This window comes from Apium graveolens, chromosome 10, assembly GCF_009905375.1.
Source record: "Apium graveolens cultivar Ventura chromosome 10, ASM990537v1, whole genome shotgun sequence".
NCBI classification, from domain to species: domain Eukaryota; kingdom Viridiplantae; phylum Streptophyta; class Magnoliopsida; order Apiales; family Apiaceae; genus Apium; species Apium graveolens.
Window position 1 is genome coordinate 126614592 of NC_133656.1, and position 18461 is coordinate 126633052.

General features: G+C 34.9%; 1 pseudogene; it reads left to right on the top strand.

Moving 5' to 3' along the window:
• The window catches only part of LOC141690949 (protein NRT1/ PTR FAMILY 4.5-like), a 33917-nt pseudogene extending 19892 nt beyond the window's left edge, over nucleotides 1-14025 (top strand).
• Nucleotides 14026-18461: the final 4436 nt, after the last annotated feature.

An 18461-nucleotide genomic window follows, 5' to 3' on the forward strand; every position in this document is an offset into this window, starting at 1 on the left:
TTAGAAAGTTTCTTTTTAACAACAGAAGCTTCAAATTTGGAGTTGACTTTTTCTAACTTAAGTCTAGCTTCTTCTTCCTTTAGGCTCTCAAAGTCCATTCCTGGATTTTCTTTCAGAAATAACTATCTTGAAATCTCCTCATCAAGTTCCAGATGTTCATCAGAACTTATCCTTTTACCGGTATCAGAAGTTATTCTTCTCTCAGTATCAGAACTTGTTCTTTGACTTGTAGTTCCAGTTCTACTTGATGAAAGACCTTTACCTTGACCATGACCTCCACCCATTCCAGAGTTTCCCGGATCATCTTTTCCATCATCATTTCCCTTAAGTGTCTTAATAGGTTGGAATTTGGACTTAATTAATTTTTCCCCATTTTTGGCATCAGCAGGTAATAGAAGAGAGACAAGCAATTCCACTGAGGATTGGATCTCATTGAGCTGATTTTGATGAGAAGCTTGATTCTTCAAAATTTCATCAATCTGAAACTGTTGCTTCTCTTGGGTTTTCTCAATGTAGGCAATTTTGTCAAAGGTAGGTTGGAAAAACCTTTTATTTTCAAGTTTCCGATTCATATCTTGCTGGATCAAGTTTCTTGAATTTTATTCACCTTGTCATGAGTTATTGAGTGTTGACCTTGAAGGTGCCTTGTACTTAATGCAGTAATTCGCATATGTGCCTTGAAATCATCATTTATCAGCATTTCATCAGCTTCTGCAAGATGCTCAACAAAAAATCTTTTCAGAATGAACAAAACTAACTGTGTTCCACTCCTTAGTCCACTCCTGTCCTGTAGGAGTTTCACTCCAAGGTACTGGTGCTTTCCCTGTAACAAACTTCTTGACTATCTCAGCTTTATGAATAGTTTGTTGAGGTGCATGTCCTGATGGACCAGCTGCATCAGTATCTACATTTGGAGCAGCAGCTTCACCTGTAATTTCATCATTAGCAGCATCAGAACTTATAGAATCAGCATCATCAGCATCCTCTGATAAAAGAATAGTATGAGAGGCTATGGAGGCTTCAACATCTTCCTCTAATTGCTGATCTCCAATTAAGTTCTGATCAACGTCCATATTCTGATGCTCACCTAAAATCTGATCTTCAGTATCTAGATGCTGGGAAGGTGTTCTAGGAAATTCTGGATTAAAATCAGCATCAAGAAGTGGTGTTGGTGGTGGAGTGATTGGAGCTGGTGGAGCTTCTAAGTACAAAACCTCTGGCATAATCAGGTTATGAATATCAATCTCAGCACTTGTGCCTGGGTCGTCAGTATGTACTTGTTCATTTATAGGAGATATAGGAGGAGTTGACAGTCTGTCTTGAGTAGGTTCTGGTTGTGCTGAAGGAAGAAAATGAACAACAATTGGTTCTGTTGGGATCAGAGATTCCTGACCCCCTTCCTTAGCTCCTTCTTCCAGAGTTTCTTCATAATGTGATGATATACTAACATGTCTCCTGTCTCTTTGCTTTTTATGTCTCTTTAAAGGTGGAGAGACTTTAGGAGTTTCATCAGAATACATCCTTCTAAGTCTTTTGAGAAGATTAGAACTCCCAGTTGTAACACCCTTCTGAGAGGAAATGTTCTCAGCTTCTTCAACAATAGGTTCTAATTCTGGAACCTGTTGCTCACTGTCTGACTCATCTCTCAGAATAATCCTCCTTCTCTTCTGTTGTGTCTGAGGTACAGTCTTTGTCCTCTTAGGTTTGGAAGATGAAGGCCTCACAGGATGTGCTAATGGTGAAGGTTGAGATGTCTGTGATGGTTTGAAATATGTTCTGATGGAGGGAAAACTGATGTGTAGGTTTGAGGATCAGCATTTACCAGGATCTGTTTTACAGACTGAGGTATCTGTAAGGGTCTAACCACTTGTTTCTTTATGTCAGCATTTAACAAATTATTAAAAGCCCGTTTTGCAAGCTTAAAGGGTGGAATTAAATTAGTGGTAGGTTGGGGTTCATCAGCATAACATAAATTAAATATAAGCTGACAGAATCTAGCAAAGTACACTACATTCCTATCTTCTATCATCCTATCCCCTATGAACACTAGCACAGCACTTGCAAAATCAAAGTGAGTTTGATGAATAAGAGCATACCCGATGTGCTGACTCATAATTGGAATGGAATCAAAGTTAAAGCACTTATTGGCGAATGCCTTAGTGATACAATCGAAGAAAAAGCTCCATCCCTTCCTGATTTTCGCTCTTTTTAATTGTCCAAGCTTTCCCAAACTGCCCTCATAACCGAAACTGGCCATGAGCTGCTGTAGAACAGGTTCCTCCACTGTTAAAAAAATACAGCCTTCTGGTAAGTGGAGAGCTTTACGAACTGCTCCAAGAGTAACCACATGCTCAACATCATTCACTTTAAAAATGATGCTTGGAGTACTAGTAGCACCACCATTATCAAAATGCCCAGAACGTCAGAACTTGTTGGCTTGAAATGGCTTGAGGTTGGGTCAAAGTATACCCAATCTCACTATTTGCTAAAAAATCTTGCACAAAGTGCAAATCAGATGGAGCTTCAGCCTTGTTCAAGATTGTAGCATAGTTGATAGGTATAAACTTGACTCCATATACAATCAAATCCTTGGGTGCCCTGAGAAGTAAGTGACAAATTAGGTTGCCTGTAAGATGTTTGATAAAATATCTGTATGATAAATCCTCAGTAGTTGTGAGAGAGAATAAGAGTAAAAAGAGAGAGATAGAGTGTCAAAGTGAATAAAAGATTTTATAATCTTTTGTGTCTTTTACTTATACACGATAAAAAAATAATCGTTGAGACACCTGTCAGACATGCAGCAGTAAAAGATAATTAATGAGCACAGGTATTCAGTAATCATTACTTATCACATGCAGTTTTCAAGGAAAAAAAATTGTTCCACTAACCAAGTAATCCCATTAGTCAAGGACGTTCAGTTTTTTTTTAAAATTTTAAAAAAACTGTTACCACTAAATAAATGATTATTACTGCTTTACCAATGTTCTGTAAAAATATGACCAATGAGGTAATGACCAAAAATAAACCAAGTAAACAAATACTGCCACGTTACCATCAGAACTTGATTTTTAGCAGAACTTAACAGGTCATCAGAACTTGATTATTATCAGTATTTAACAGGTCATCAGAATATTAAACGTTTTAGAGACAAAATACTGCAATTAATTAAAATTTGATTAATGTATCAGATGATTACATGCGATGAAATTTAGGAATTATATGCAAAAATTAAAAGATAGTCCTAAGCTACGATTCCTAACATCAACAGCTTTTAGTCCTAAACTCAGAAGCCTAACGACTAACTCCTTCTGCTGCTGACGAAGAACACTGCAAGACGGATGATCCGTTCTTGTTGACGAAGATAACGAAGATGAAGATTTCTTCGGGCAGTCAACAAGTCATTTTTAATGATCTTTGGAATAAAATTAACCTGAATAAAATTGCAAATGAGATACTTAAAAATTATTATTATATGTGCCTTAGCATGATTCTAAGGACATAATCCATTTAAGGAGGGAACGATATAATGACCGAAAAATTTATGATTATTTTGTGATATATTAAATGAGTATTAGGTGATTTATGCTATTATAATTTATGATTGATCATAATTGAGTATTTGTTACAAGCTATATATGTTCTGTATGGTTTGGGATATTTTTGGATATTTTATTACATGTTAAATGAATTTATATTAAAAATTATACTTTCCAAATTTCATTTTTAATACTCTTTCTGTCCCTCCCAATTCTTATCGTTTCTGGGAGAGTACCGGACACACATTTTAAGATGAAAATTAAGTATAGTTCTTTAGCTTTTTAAAAAAAATTATTTTTTTGAATAAAAGTTTACACATTCTATTTTTTTCAGAAAAAGATTTTTTTTAAAAGTTATAGAACTATACTTTCTATTCATCTTAAAATGCATGCCAAACACTCTCCTAGAAACGATAACAATTGGGAGGGAGGGAGGGAGTAGTTGTTATTTAATATGGAGTAATTGGCTTTATTATGCATCATACGGCGTATATCATAGCGATTTTTTGAACATCCAGTTAATTTAGGAAGTATTTTGGTTCGTGAAAAATGACTTTTCCGGGCCCCTACTGGGACGTAAAAGACCACAAAAATCGTATTTTTATTTTTATAAAATTAAGGGACTGTCAAATATTCAATATTTATGTATATCTGTATTATTCATGATTTTTTGGAAATTTTGGCATAATTTTGCATTTATTGGATTAAAACAAATATTCCCCGTTAATTATTAATTTTGGGCTAATTATTTTATTAATGATATAATTAAGCCCTAAATAATTTTGGTAGTATTATTAATATAACTATAAATACCACTTATTTATTATTTAATTATTATTTAATTATATAAAAATCAGAAAATATAAAAAAAATTAAAAAAAATCTATGAAAATTAGGGGTAGGGTTCTTCGATTGTTCTTGAGGATCAAAGGAGATTTGAGGGTGTTTCTCTGATCCAAATCGAACGTTGAGGTAACGAAATTGAAGTACTTTGTAGTCGAATTTGGGCGTTTCTTTTGTGTTGATTTTTGATTGTATTTGATGCGTGAATAAGGTTTATCATGCACTGGGGAATCGATTCGTGTATAAATTTTATGTGTTTGTACGGGATAGTGTTAGTCGAGTTTCGAGTTAAACCGTTTTTTGTTTTCATTTTCCGGATTATATATGCTTTGGATGTCAGTTTTAATCCTAAAAATTGATGGTATGAGTTACAAGCTTCATTTTCAGATTAGATTGTCGAGTTTCGTTATTGGTTGTGTTATTTCACTTGTTCCGATTATGTCACCAAAAATTGCTTCGTTTTTGGCCGGATAAGTTGATTCTAGTTTTGGGTGTGGATATCATGTGATTTAATGGATGGAGGAAGTGATTTAAAGTTGTTTGGAGTTGAAGACCGAAGCAAACAGATCGTTTTGGGTCAGATCCGACGTTACAGGAGTTTTCGAAGCTCGCCGGATTCTGTAAAGTTTTCGGAGAGTTCTTCAAAATTTTCCGGTCGTCTTCTTCACTTGAGTTGCTGTTTGATCCATTCCCCTGACTTTAATCCTAATTTTTATGTTTCTAGAATATTTTTTTTAAAAATAAACTAAAATTCTTTTCCTTATTTCAAAATTTTATTTTGATTCAAAAATAATTTTGTTAATTATTGTAAATAGTTAACTGAATTATTTCAATTCCAAATATTATTTTCTTTTATTATTTTCAAAAATCTGAATGATTTAATTATTTATAATTTATTTATAACTAATTATTTATGGATTTAATTAATTAATTAATTCATTTAATTAATTAATTTTATCTATAAATAAATAAATGAAATGTAATTATTTATAATTAAATTAAAGATGATTTAAAAATATTTTTGAGCTTTTAAATATAAATTTAACTACTTAAAAATTAATTGATATTATTATTAATTAACTTATTCTTATTTTATTCATAATAAATAGACCATTCGTCTGTTTAATACAAAATGACTGCGTCTAGAGTCGAAAAAATATTCTAATTCTATTAAAATTACTTTCGAGGCATAAAATCTTTCATTTCAAAAGGTTTCTTGATTCTTTAAACGTTTCTAGGTTGCATAAATACCGAAAAAGTCATATTTCGCCCCAATTTCAGTTGTGAACGTATCAAGTCGAATGTTTTGACGAACTGAGTTATATGTTATATGAAGTATGTGATACGTGTCTTATATGTTACATGAATTATATGTTCATGTGTTATATGAATAACATGATTACGTGCTATGTGACCCGCATGCTATCTGTTTACAGTTTTCAAGGCCATGATTAAGTATAAATGATCGGGTAGACATTCAGATATATAATTAAGTCGATTGAGTTTTGTCTTGTTAATTGGAATAGTATCTTTTATGATAGATATACCTAGTTCAAGGTATTGAAAGCCAGACAATGATAGTGAAAGTAAAGTCTGATTGTGTATGGTAATGAGACAAGTAAATACAGAGATAAGATAAATATAGGATGGTGATTGACAGGAAGGGTCAGATAGGCTATCCATGAAAAAAACTATTTCAGAAAGATTATCAAGCTGTTTTACACTCTCTTTCTTATGAAGCTGAGGCAGTTACTCACCCTATTTCAGCTTATCAAGTTCTAGCTGAACAAAACAATGTAGCTGCTGAGAGAATTCTAAATTTGGTGCAGATAACGGCTTCTATGCAAATGGCCAATGATGCAATCACTGACATGCCCTCCACAGCGGGTGATGATTTTGAATATGCTGAAGAATCATTTGGGGATGATAGTGAGTATGATGAAATAGAAGGTATGAGTATAAGGGGAGATGCAGAACCTCCATCATGGATGATGCATAAGGAATGTTATTACACATATCTCCAGTCCACACTATTCAAGCTTATTCATGACACCCAAACAACAATTCAAGCATCTACTAGTGCCATCAACAAAAGTTTACTTAAAGCTCACCTTAAAAACTCGAAGATATGATATTTCCAATATAGTTGTTCTTTTAACCTCTTGATAATTGATTTTTGTGAGTTGCATGCCATGATTCCTTTAATAAAATGCTAATTTAGATTATATATGATGATATGAGCTTATGGTCAGTAAGTTTCATGATGTTACCATGCATGTTTACTTCGAATTTTTGCCATAAAATGCTAAGTGATGGCTTGTCTTGTGATGTATTACTTTGCTTGTCTTTATAAGTGATCTTCATGCTAAATAAATTGGAAATGGACCTTATAAGTTGTAAGTCAGTAGATGTTAGTGTATGTTAGGACTTTCCTTGGTCGATTGTTGATTAATTTTTGTGTAATGAAGGGAGCTAAGGTGGAATGAGTCGCATTAGTCTTAGCAGGGCAGAATTTTATACTAGAAGTTTAGGTCAATTTAGATGAGTTTTAGTAAGGCTTTGGTATGCCTGAGCTCAGGGGAGTTGGGAATTGGTTCATACTTAAGTGCAATAGCTTTAGAATCAATTAAAACTTGCATTTGATTAGGTGCACACACATAAACCCGAGAGCAGCTTAGAACAGGGCAGATTTGAGTGAACTTGACTTTTGATTGATTATTATCATGTCATAGGTTAAGCCTTTATGGGCCTTGGTCTAAATAGATATAATAAAGTTTTAGAAAGCTTAACAAGCCATTAAAATCAGTAAACGAACTAGATAAGTGAGTATTAAGTTTTGAGTCAACTTCCACTTAAGGGCTATGGAGGACTGAGTGAGTTCTTTGAGTCATTCCAACTTTTAGAGTCTGTTTAGAGTCTTAATAACTTTTGGGAGTTGGTTTGGAGTGAAGGTCCAAGATGGAGATACCCTATTTCCACAAAACCACCCAAGAGTCGCCATTAGAGTTGCCTTTGGAAACTTTAGAGAAGTGCATTGCATTTGTGTATCTTTTAAGTGAGGCCTTGATGTCAAACCAATTGCTAAAGTTAGCTTAAAGTCATTTGAAGTATAGAATCAGAATATAGCAAAGGCCCAAGGTAGAAATCCATATTTTTTCCAAGGCACACGATTGGTGCCAAGGTGTACATTCGGTAAGTTAAGTAGTGTGCATTGTATTTGTGAGTTATTTGAAGTGAGGTACAAGTATGCCCTACTAAATCTAGGTTGAGTTGACGTCTGTAAAGGAGAATTAGGGGTATTAGTCATAATATTTGTATGTTATATGGTTAATTGCTTAAGTGACTAAGGTCGTAAATAGAGTCTAGGTATGTACAATTAATTAAGTGATAGATTGCCATGCCATTCCTTGCTAGGTGTTATCTGGTTTATGTGATGCATATATTACTTATAATTAGTAGAATTTAAGTATATATATATGTGTGTATATGTATATATATAAATTTATAGTATACGCGAAAGGGTAGTTAGCAAGAGTTGTGATGAAGATACTATTTATTATAGGTTCAAGTAGGAGGCCAAGAAAGGAGCCCATAGACGATTCCATACAAGTGCTCAGTAAGCGTAGTCTAGGCAAGTGAACTCTCAACTTACCTCTAATCTGTTTCTTTTGAAGAAATACCCTGTGAATGCATGACTATAGTTTTGATAGAATTATATAGTCCCTGAAATCACCTAATGATTAGATCTTAGATTTAGTTAACTGCTTTCATACTTGAATTGACCCCTTTTCATCACATATTACCTCATACCCTCATGGATACCCTATAATAGTCCCGTAATATATCATGTGAACCCGAAACCCCTCACAAATTTGAATTAGTTCTTTGGGAACCCTGATTTTAATAATATTCCCTCAATTTTAGAAAACTTGTCACTTGAACCTTGACAATACCAACCCTAGTTATCTTGTCCTTGATCAAGAACCCTTTGAAATTAAAATGAATTTATTAAAAGGAATTGGATGGTATGTTCTGGTAAGACTGAGTTGCTAGTCATTGTTAAACATCAGTAGCGGGGAGCCTGATGGTTTTATATGGCCAATGTGTGCTGAGGATCCTCAATATTTGTAAATCACTTGTTATGTGGTTTGGAGCTTTGATGTGGGCTGATCACCCCTCATCGCTCATAGTGCCATGAGATTTCCAATTCCATTCACTTATTAAAAACTTGATCTTTTATTTAAGATTTCATATTGTTAATTATTCACTGTTATTCACTTGCTGAGCATTTTGCTAATTAATATTGTTATTGATGTTATCCCTTCAGTGAAACCCGAAGATGGTTCATTTGAAGCAAACCGGGCGTAAGACTTTCGGGAACTCGTGGTATGCCTACCATCAGATGTTGGAGAAGGTGGGGAAATAATAGTTCCCTAATGTTTATAAACTTTGGGTTTAAAATTTTGTAGTAATTTTACTTAAGATATTCTGGTCTGTAATATTAAAAGATGTTAGATGTTGTTCAAACTCATTCCTGTGGATCCGGGGATTGTGGTTATGGTTTGTAGCTTTAATACTCTATCTTTTTGTAGTACTTTACTGTTTAATTAATATTATGCATATTTCTGCTAGTTAGTAGTGTGGGTCCGTGACAGGTTGGTATCAAAGCCACAGGTTTGATTTACTGAACAACATATGATAAATGAATATAAGATAGGAATTTAGAGGATGCGACGAACTTAGATCATTTTGGATTTGAGACGTTAGAATCTATAGGTTTTCTGACCCTTTTATTTATAACAGCATATATATATATATAACTGTTTGACAGGCATCATCCTCATAGACTCCCGGATTCCATACTACTGTGCCATTCCCTCTTTACGAGAAGATGGTAAGAATGGTTGATCGACTGGAAAGTGAGAACGGGAATCTTCGATATAGGGTTGATCGATTGTACAACGAAAACTTTGATGACGAGTCCAACCGACCCCGACTAATAGCCAGGTTTGAGGAGATCATCTAGATGGTTGAGGACTGATTGGCATTGATGATTCCATACCGTAAGAGAGAAAGTCAGATCACTCCTACCACCATTACCGACGAGCTCCACTGAGTGATTAGCCATCTACATGCCCCTATTCCCCCACCATCCACTTAGAGTATCATATAGTCTACCTATTTCCAGCATCATTGTTGATTAGTACTTTGATTTCTATTTGTACCTTGTACCCGGATTGTTTCGGGAAGACTTTATTTGCACTTTATTTCCTGTTCATACTTTATTTGCACTTTTCATTCGAACTAATGTTAAATTCACACTTTGATTATCTCTATAAGATTGCAATCTCATTACCATGCTATATACTTGCTTAAATAGAATTTTGTTGTTTAAATTATGTTGATCCCTTTAGAACTTGATCATGTTTAATCTTTCCCTAAGATATCCCTTGAATAAGACCTTATTACTTGATATTTACTTTTTTTATAACTTGTGTGTGCAAATATTGAAAAGTGAATAAACCTTTCTTGCCTATATTCAGAATCATGCCTCCTGTTAGAGCTCGCAACACCAATATCGGGGATCATGAAGATCCACCACACAACTTGACTCAACTTATGCAAGAAGATTCAAGAAGTTAACACTTGGGGTAGATTCAAGAAGATTTTCTTAGACAAGTATTTACGGAGGAATATCACTACTAGAAAATTAGCATTAGACATCGCACATTAGACATTAGTCAGAAAAGTCACTGATGTTAAAAGCCTTTTTTACATCATATAAAAAAAAGTGATGTCTTTTTGGTATGTTTACATCAGCTTTTGAGTAAAGTGATGTCTAAGTTGTTCTTTTAAAAACTATGTCACACCAGTTAACATATAAACCGATGTCCAATTTTTTTTAACATCGGTTGACATAATAACCGATGTCTAAGCTCAATTTTAAAAAATTAGAGCCCGCTGCTTCTCCCTTTTGCTCCCCGCCCTTAGCCAATTTTTTTCCCCCTTAGTATATTTCCCCATCCCGCCTATTCACTCATTCACTTTAATAACATTATAACATAAAATTAAAAATAAATCAAAATCAAAACAAAAACAAAAAATTACAATCTCCACAAAAACAAAAACTCATTGAGTCATTCCCCCTTTCTCTCTCGACTGCTAAACCTAGAACTCTCAAATATATGCTTACTGTCTTTCCCCTCTTTCCGATTAGACCTTGAATCTCCAATTAAACCTCTCAATTTCTTCAACTCATCTCTTAATTTCTTAGTGTCTTTTTTTCAAATGTTTTTTTTCTCATCTGTTTCAATTTTTCTGACAGATTCGAAGATTAAGGAGTTAAGTGTGTTCATTGAAGTTTAAGGTGAGGAGTAGAGTTTCTTGGAGCTAAATCTTGTAGCTAAGGGTTTATTAAAGCTTAAATCTCGGAGCTAATTAAGTTGGATTTTGGTCTTGGAGTTTGTTGCTGTGTTTTTTGGGATTTTGGAGCTTGCTTTGTTAGGTATATTCTTCTTTACATATCTATTTATATATGTTTGGGCTGCATTTTGTGTAGTTGTATGTATGCATGTGAAATTGAAATATGTAGTTGTTGCATGTGTAGTTGTATGTGTAGTTAAAATACGGATTTACATGTAATAACAAGTGCTTGTATATATCTGTGTTTGTGTTGTTTGTAAATATATATGTGTTTAGTCTGTTTACTAATTCATATTATAATCTTAAAATCATGTATTCAGATATTCTTAGTTTTCCTAGGCAGAATAATTCAGTTTGTGTCAGTGTCGAAAAGATGCTACATGGCCATTAAGAGTTCAAATGTAGTATATTGCATTTTGGGCAGTAGGTTTCTTTTGGTTACAAATTTGCTTAGAGTAATCTCCAGTTTCTGGTTGTAATATATCATATATGAAATTATATTTAAATATGCAGCATTGTCTTTGATTTTTAACATAACTCTGATTACAACTTTGCAGATTACAGATGTTGAAAATTTGATAGTAGCACCAATATCAAAAGCATCAACTAGGGAAAGAGTTGGAAGGGCAGGAAGAGTACGTCCTGGAAAATGTTATAAGTGCTGAACTGAGAAGTTCTCATTTTATTGAGAATAGTTTCTGTTTAGAAGTTGTGCCTATTATTATTATCTATTCTAAATATCAAGAAGATTTTAATGGTTTAGGTGTGATACTGTGACCAAATTCTGCCTACTGTGTGCACAGTTTGAAGTGAATTAGATCTTGAAAAACAAGGTGTGATATGAGTTAATTTTCATAGATTGATGGGTGAATATCTTCCATAGCATCTCTCCTGGTTTGAATTAGGGGTTACCTGTGTAGGCCGAGTCTTGAATAATTTCTCCCTTTATATCATCCAACTAGACTTAATGAATAAAATACTAGTCGGTAGGTGTTTATTATATGTAATTTCAGCTTTGATTGATCATTCTAGGTTTTAACAGCTCGATAACTCATGCTTTTGATATTACGCTTTCATATGTATATGCATGTCTTTATCTTTCTACTTTTTGAGCTTATCTCTGGCACTGGATATCTCTGTTATTTTTTATTGCAATTATGTCCAAGTTCCACCTCTTTGGTGTTTTTGTTATTGAAAATGGATGGTTGAATTTAATTATAATTCATCTTCGGCATTCTTCTCAAATATCACTGCATGAGTTCTTGTTCGTAAATTTATTAAGTTTTTGTTTTGATTTTGCTGGAGAGCAAGACTTTGTTGAATAATATTAATTTGAGCTATACGATATTAGGTTCTACACAGAGGAGTATTACATCAATGAATTATCTACAGAGGGGATTCCAGAGATTCAGAGAACAAGTCTTGTTTCCTCTGTAATTGATGATGATGCCTAACTTACTTCACCATCTGGTTTCCAAATAGCTGAAATTCCATTAGTATGTTGCAGTATATCTTTCTTTTAAAAAATTTAATAATTTTATCTTTCTTCCTGAGCACACACACAAGAGATGCCTGGTATAATTTCTGCACTTCTCTCTGTTATCCAAGTGCAAAACCACCTACCTAGCCACATAGTAAACATAATTTATACTGATTTCATGATTTCTAGTACTCAGAATATTTAACTTTATGTAGGAACCAATGTTCTCAAAAATGATCTTAGCTTCAGATGAGCTTGGATGTTCCGAGGAGATCTTAACAATTGCTGTTGTCCTTTCCATACAGGTAGACTATCCCCTATATCATAATCTTTTTGGAATTCTTCATATTTGATCTAGCTATTTGCATAACATAGAAATATGAACATCTTGAGTTGAATGATACAATAATTGTATGATAAGTTACATTCTAAGAGTTCTCTAATCAATTGTATACATATAGTCTACACTGGATCTTCAGAATTCTGCAAATATTTGAGATGCTTAAGATATTACTAATAAATCAAAGTGAGGCTGCAGATAGTAGCGAAGCTGCGATTCTATACACTGGCCTATATTTAGTCGCATTTGGGGCTGGTGGACTAAAAGCGGCGCTTCCTTCCTTGGGAGTAGACCAGTTTGATGAGTCAGACCCTGAAGAGTCTAATACCCTTTCTAGTTTCTTTAAATGGTTCCTCTTTTTTGTTGTTACTGGGGCTATCTTTGGTGTCACTTTCTTGGTCTGGATTAGTGAAAATGAAGGCTGGAACTGGGGATTTGGGGTGTCTACTTTTGCAGTAGCAATCGCAATCTTGTTCCTGTGCATGGGAAAATCACTTTACAGGAACAATGTCCCAAAAGGAAGCCCACTCAGTCAAATAATGCAGGTGTGCACCATTTTGTACAATTACACAGGATGTAAGCATGGTCATTGTAATTGCAGATAGATATACTTTGATGTCCATTATTTTGATGGGGCTAATTCATGACTTCAAATGCTTTTTTCTTAAACTAGGTATTTGTGGCTGCAATTAGAAACCATAATCTTTCTCTGCCAGAAAACGCAGTAGGATTCCACGAGGTTCATGATAAACAATCTGAGACTCTTCACAGAACAAATCAATTCAGGTGCCTACTCTTATTCATCTTAGCTAGCTAGTGGAGATTCTTAGTGTTCGAAAAATTTAATCTCTCTATATTGTAGGTTCTTGGATCACGCAGCAGTTATTGTGACTACAGATTCATCTACTGTTAACAATCCAGGACCCTGGAAAATGTGTACTGTGACACAAGTCGAGGAAACAAAAATTTAAATTCGGATGCTCTCGATAATTTTAAGCACTATCTTCATGAATACATGTTTGGCTCAACTCCAAACTTTCAGCATTCAATAGAGTAATACGATGAACAGAAATCTTCTTGGTTTTCAAGTCCCTGGATCTTCAATCCCTGGCATTTCACTAGTGTTTATGTTTATATTGATCCCAATATATGATCGTGTCTGTGTTCCAATTCTCCGAAAGTTCACAGGGATTCCCACTGGAGTCACACACCTCCAAAGAATAGGAGTTGGACTCGTTCTCTCAGCCATTTCTATGGCTGTGGCAGGAATAGTAGAGATACACCGCAAATCTGTTGCTGTCGAGTACAACATGGTTGATTCTGCAGAGCCTTTGCCTATGACTGTGTTCTGGTTAGGTTTCCAATATGCAATATTTGGAATGGCTGATATGTTTACATTATGAATAGTCTCGTAAAGCTCATATTTTTTTAAAAAAAACTTCTGTTGCAGTCTATCTGGGTATCGTCCAGGGGATCACAGAAAGAGCTAGATGAAGCAAAGATGAGATTTGCTGCTGCCGAGGTTTCATCTCAACTCATGTTTAATTTATATAGAGCTTCAGCTGGTTTAGCAGCTGTTAAATTTTAGAAGAGCTTCAGCTTGTTTAGCAGATGTATTTCTGTTTGGGATGAACTATGTAAATGATCGATGGTGGATGTCTAGTACTTGCTTTTGCAGTTATGTAGTTTGTTTGGATTATGAATTTTGGTTGGTGGTGGATATATGTACGTAATTGGTATAATCTATGGTAAATCAATGAATGTATGTTTGTTTTTGCGTTTGTTTTGGTTTGGTTAGTTTTGGTATGGTAAAATGGCAGTTAGTATGTTTTTGGATGACTCTTGTTTGGGTTTTGGGCATTTGATTGAAACAGGGGATTCATGAATAAAATAAATAAACAAACATCACTTCATGAACAAAATAACTGATGTAAAATGTAGTCAAATAAGATATTTCATACAATAAACTGATGTCATAAGCAGGCATATATATCAGCTCACAAGAAATGACTGATGTAAAACAATATAATAGATATCACATTTTGAAAGAACTGATGTTAAACACACACAAAGACATCAGTTTCATTAAAAAAAGAAAGGTACGACATCGCTTCTGATAAAAGACTGATATAATATGTTAAGTTACACATCAGTTTAACAAGTTTTTCGATGTTAATGTATCATATTGCTTTATATGTGATAAGATTAAAATGATATACATGACATATGAATGAATAACTGAAACCATAGTGAAGGTATACATTGAAGAAAAATACATCACATTGTTAAGAAAAATGATGTCTAAACTGTGTATAGACATCGGCTAATAAGCGATGTGTAATGCACCTACCTTTCTCATCGCATGCAAAGACATCGCTTGGATCTTAAATAGACATCGGCTAATAAATGATGTCTATTGACAAATTTCTAGTAGTGTATACAGACTCAAATGGAATTGAAGTTCTTTGAATTGAAACAAGAAAGAATGACTGTGGGAGAGTACGAGAAGAAATTTACTGAATTGGCTAGGTTTGTTGGAGATTATGTGGACACGGATGAAAAGAGCGCGAAGAGGTTTCAATAGAGATTGAACCCTTGGCTACGAAGCAGAGTGGCTACTTTTGAATTGGCCACATATACTGAAGTGGTCCAGAAGGAAATGGTAATTGAACGAAAAAGTGATCAAAACTTGAAGGAGAAAGTGAGTAAGAAAAGAAAGTTTGGAAGCAATGGTGAAGGATTGGCTCGAGGGAGCTAAAGTGGCAAGAATTTCAAGAAGTCTGGATTCCAGAACCTAGGAGGACCCCGAAGCTTTAGGAAGGGTGATAATAAATTCAGAAGAATAGGATTCAAGGGCCAAGTGGTCAATGATCCCAGCAAGCAACAAGTCTGTAGTGTAAATTCTGCAACAAGAGACACATTGATAACTGCAATAAGGCTGACATCATTTGTTATAAGTGTAATTTGAAAGGTCATTATGCGAATGAGTTCCGGAACCCGGAGCCTCCTATTACATGCTTCAAGTATGGAAATAGCGGTCTATGTCTATGGATTGTAAGACCCCCGGAAATAACAAGTTGATGCAATTGGCGGCCGCCCCTTACAATCAAGCAATGACATCTTCTGTTCCAACTCTTCAACCACCCTCAAATCTACCTTTTGAATCTGCAACTCCAGTGTTCCCACCTTCCTATCCTGCTCATGCAAGGATATTCAGCATGAATATCAAAGATGTTGTTCAAAGGTCTGAAGTTGTGGCAGGTACACTTTCTGTCAACAACATTAATGCTAAACCGCTATTTGATTCTGGAGCTACTAGATCTTTCATATCTGAATCATTTGTTGGTAAGTTGGATTATGAAATTGAACTGTTAGTTGAACCCTTATCTATCATTTTAGCTAATCGGGAACGAGTACCTGTTAAAAGTATTTGCCCCCGGTGTAAAGTAGAGATTTCAGGCTATAGTTTCCCTGATTCCCTTATACCTTTTCAACTAGGAGAATTTAATGTTATATTATGAATGGATTGGTTAGAAGAACTTGGTGCTCAAATAGATTATAAGAAGAAGAAAGTAATTCTTAAGTCCCCTCAAGGAAAGAAAGTAGAGTTTATAAGGCAGAAACAAGTTAAAACATTTTGACGATGATTCAAGCGAAAAAGTTGTTAAGACAAGGGTGTGAAGGGTATTTGGCTCATGTAATTGATAGATCTAAGGAGACGCCAAATATAGAAGGTATCCCGATAGTTAAAAAATTTCTCGATGTATTTCCTGACGAACTTCCTGGATTATTGCCTAACCGTGAAATTGATTTTTCTATCGAGTTAGCACCCGACGTGGAACCTGTATCGAAGGCATCTTATCGTATGACACCAGTAGAAATGAAGGAATTGGCCAGGAAACTACAAGAGTTATTGGATAAAGGAGGTATAAGGCCGAGTGTATCTCCATGGGGTGCTCCAGTTCTGTTTGTGAAAAAGAAAAATGGAAGTATGAGAGTTCAAAAACTCATATTGATGACTTGTTTGATCAACTTAAGGGAGCAGCTTACTTCTCGAAGATTGACTTATGATCGGGATATCGTCAGTTAAGATTAAACTGGATGACATACTGAAGACTGCTTTCAGAACCGAATACGAACATTACGAGTTTCTAGTTATGGCATTCAGATTGATAAGTGTGCCAACCGCCTTTATGGATTTGATGAACTGAGCATTCAAGGAGTATTTGGACAAGTTTGTCATTGTGTTTATCGATGACATTCTAATATACTCAATGACCAAAAAAGAACATGCTAAACATCTGGAATAGCTTTGGAGACTTTAAGGAATGAGAAGTTATACGCCAAGTTTTCAAAGTGTGAATTCTGGCTGCGAGAAGTTCAATTTTTAGGGCATATTGTCGGAAGTGAAGGTATTCGAGTTGATCTAGCGAAGATAGAAGCTATATTGAATTGGGAAAGACCGAAGACCCCGACTGAAATCAGAAGTTTCATGGGATTGTCGGGATATTTTCAAATCTTTGTGAAGGATTTCTCAAAGATTGCAGTACTATTGACAAAATTAACCCGAAAGAATGAGAAGTTTGAATGGACGGAGAGTTGTGAGAAGAGTTTTCAAGAATTGAAGTAGAAGTTAGTCACCGCTCCAGTATTAGCCCTGTCAGACGATCAAGGAGACTTTGTAATATTCAGCGATGCATCACACAAAAGATTGGGATGTGTTTTAATGCAACTAGGGAAGGTGATAGCCTACGCGTCAACACAACTTAAGCCTCACGAGCAAGGGTACCAAACTCATGACTTGGAATTGGCTATGATTGTATTTGCTTTGAAGCTTTGGAGACATTACCTATATAGAGAGAAATGCGAGATATATACAGATCACAAGAGCCTGAAGTACAGTTTCACTCAAAAGGAATTAAATATGAGGCAATGAAGATGGTTGGAGTTGATTAAGGACTACGATTGCATGATCAATTATCATTCCGGGAAAGCGAATGTAGTAGCGGATGCTTTAAGTCGCAAAGAGAGATTGAATATGTTGACTATGGCCCAAGAGTTATTAAAGGAATTTGAGAAAATTGGAATTGAGATTCGAGCTCCAAATGTACCTACAGAAATAATTTGTACGATGACATTTCAACCAGAATTATTACAAAAGATTAAGAAGTGCCAAGAAAAAGTGATGAATCAAAGGATGAATGAGTTGATCGGAGCAGAGATTTACACTCAAAAAGACAACTAAGGAATTCTAAGATTCTCATCAAGAATTTGGATACCGAATATGGAATATTGAAGAATGAGATTTCAAAGGATGCTCACAACTCGGAATTTGAAACAAGATTTGAAACGGAACTTTTGGTGGCCGGATGTGAAGAAGGAGATTGCATAATGGATTAGTAATGTTACACTTGTCAAAGAGTAAAAGCTGAACATCATAAATCAAGTGGACTAATTCAACGCTTAGAGGTACCTAAATGGAAGTGGGAGCACATTGCAATGGACTTTATAGTTGGATTACCAAGGACAAAATCTAATCACAATGTTATTTGGGTAATAATTGATCGATTGACCAAGTCGGCTCATTTCCTACCGATTAACAAGAAATTCTCAATGGACAAGCTGATTCATATGTATCAAAAGGAAATTGTCACTCGTAATGGAATTCCAGTATCTATTGTGTCAGATAGAGACCCTAGTTTCAACTCCAGATTTAGAAACAATTCCAAGAACATTTAGGAACTCGACTCAAGATGAGCACTCCCTATCACCCATAGACGGATGGACAAAGTGAGCGCACTATTTAGACCATAGAAGACATGCTGAGATCTTGTGCTTT